Consider the following 2,742-nt stretch of genomic DNA (forward strand, 5'->3'; position numbering starts at 1 on the left):
TCTAGCAACTTTGTCGTGGATCATTTGACCAACTCCTTTCTAAGGGGTTTTACATACAAGATGAGAGTATTATTAGAAAAACCAAAAAAGCTAAATGGCCTTTACATAAAACCTCTCAAGTATCACATGGTATAAAACATTGATCTGCATTTTATGCATACATAATTTTCTTTCGTAAAAAAATCATTTGAATGAATTGTGAATTTGTAAGACCTCTTTCCAAGTTAGCGAATGATAGATGATCAACTATCACTTCAAGAAAAATAATTTTCACGTATGAAAAATTTATTTTTTATGCTTACACTCACCAAAACAGCAAATCCAAAAACGCATATGGCTCTTCAAGTCGACATTGATACATATGGTATACATGTCACAATGGAGAACAAGTTAAGAATCTTAGCTTATGACTAAGAAAAACAATTCACCATTTGTTTACAAAATTGCCTTACATGTGAGAATCCCTGCAAAGTGGTTATCAACAAGTTGCTCTTGCAAACGAATCATAAACTGAAACCGATTTACATTTTTTTTTCCATGCAAACACTTCCAAATTATGTACACATTTGCAAAAACAGAATCCGACATGCCCTAAAACAATGCATGCCACCACTTCCAACCATGTATAGTAGCCTCTAAACTGTACCCAGATCCCAAGACCATACTATCAAATACATCACAACCTGCTTTGTTCTTGTTATATACTAGATGGCTATGTTTGGACAAGTAAGTGCAACTCTATGACCACTTCCAATCTACCTCAATACTTCACCACTTTGCATACCATAGACATTGGAAGCAAAAAATTGTATTTTCATCCATCCAACTACATGCAAGCAGATGTTGGGGTCAGTCCAACTTGGGCGATCATCCATGTGCGAACCTCTTATTGTAAATCCTTTATAAGGCTTAATAAAACCATGCAAATCAAGAAGAACCACGCTCACGGTGCTCAATATGTAGCAACTGCAAATCCAAAAAGTTTTCCATGTTAGTCATGTAAGTACCTGTAGCACCATGCTCTTGTTCGGTCAAATACATCAAGAGATTGACTGATGTAAAACACCTATCAAAGAACACATGATGAACTTTTTATTTCAAATCTTTTGCAAACATAGGTTCAACATTATATGAAAGCTCTACACAAGGCAATTTGTCATACAAACGAAAGGAATAATTATACCCAGTCTCAGAATCATATAAGTTCCATAACTAGATCCCAACCTTGTGAGGCTTCTTGGGATTATATACCCTACATGGATTCAACTTACGTTTAGACGGTATAATCCTCTCATCAACAGTCACATTTTATCCACAATTGAATTGCAATTGAAACATTGCATTCAACCTTTCCTCTAATGGCAAGACTTGTCATAGCTTATGCTCTCACAATCTCTGAATTGACCTTTGAGAGTTGTCTCTTACATGCAAGAAATGCTTTATCTGTTGGTACTCAGTTTGCCCCATTTTCTCAGCATAGTCTAGATAATGCATGACACCACAAGTTTCCCCTTTCCAATAAATAATTCTTGTCTGGCATATACTCCAAAGCCATGCCAAGAGAGGCACCAAGAAATTGCAGAAAATAGTGCAGAAAATAGAAACAAACCCGTTAGACTTGTTCTTTCTTTTCCAATGCATATCTATTTGTCTCACCCACAATCATGTCAATCAAGTCTAACGGGAACAATGCTATAAAAGGCTGAATTTCTGTGAGCTCTCTTGGTACTTTTCCCAAGTCTAGACCTCCAATATCTACAAATGTGGGAAGCACTCTAAATGTACCTTCAAGTTTGACATGCATCTTATCACCACTCTTCCTTGAAGGCATAGTCACATTAGACCAATTGGACTCATCATCACTGTCCCGCAAGACCGGCCCTTTGGCCTCCAAAAGCTCATCCTTGCATTCATTTTCTTCTCCCATAGATCCATGATCATCACAAGAATCACCTGCTTCATGGATACTTGATTTCTAACCTTTTGTATCAAGCGTCTTTTGCACTTTTCCACGCTTTTTGAGAAGCTTCTAGCCCTTGCCATGAGCATGACTACTCTCTACATCACCATAAGCATCATGAATTTATTGCATGATTCCTCTCAGCCTTTCTAGATGCATCATGAGTGTCCACATTCACATTATTAGCACAACCATCAAAAGAAAATCAGCATGTTGGGCCTTTGTATGCCCTCTACCCACGATGAAAGGCTTTGGAGGTCGACCTCTCTTACATGATGTAGGAGGTTCACCTACAACAGGCATAGTTGCAATAGAAGCAAATGTAGACAATCAAGGGGCTTCCTCATTTCTTTCTTCCACATGCGCATAAAATGCATGCATAGTAAGCGTATCATCCATAGCGTCCATAACATGCATCAAATGGGCATCACCACAAGCTGTATCAATTGCATCAAGGACAATAGGCATCTCTACACAAGGTAATACATTGTCTCTCTGATTTTCCCTCTTTTGACATCACAAAGATATGGCCAAGGAGAGATCATCATCGACATCAAATGCAGTACGCATATCAAGCATGGTTTTCTCCTTAGATACAATGTACATGCGTATAGAGTCCCATGACAACATGTAGGCGGTCTCATCACCATCAAAAATGCATTTGAACAATCCTTTGCATGAGTTATATGACACAATCTTTTCCTTGTACTGCTTGGTCTCCCAATCAAGAGGGGGAGCTCTTTTTTCCCATTCAACACCAAATCCCATGGCAAGGTAGAGAA

At 38.2% G+C, this 2,742-nt stretch overlaps 1 pseudogene; it reads right to left on the reverse strand.

Annotated features, from left to right (window-relative positions):
• Window positions 1-1,097: 1,097 nt before the first annotated feature.
• Window positions 1,098-2,368, reverse strand: LOC147449271 (uncharacterized; annotated as a pseudogene).
• Between the last annotated feature and the right edge of the window lie 374 nt (window positions 2,369-2,742).

This window comes from Adiantum capillus-veneris, chromosome 10, assembly GCF_014529385.1.
Source record: "Adiantum capillus-veneris isolate H3 chromosome 10, ASM1452938v2, whole genome shotgun sequence".
NCBI classification, from domain to species: domain Eukaryota; kingdom Viridiplantae; phylum Streptophyta; class Polypodiopsida; order Polypodiales; family Pteridaceae; genus Adiantum; species Adiantum capillus-veneris.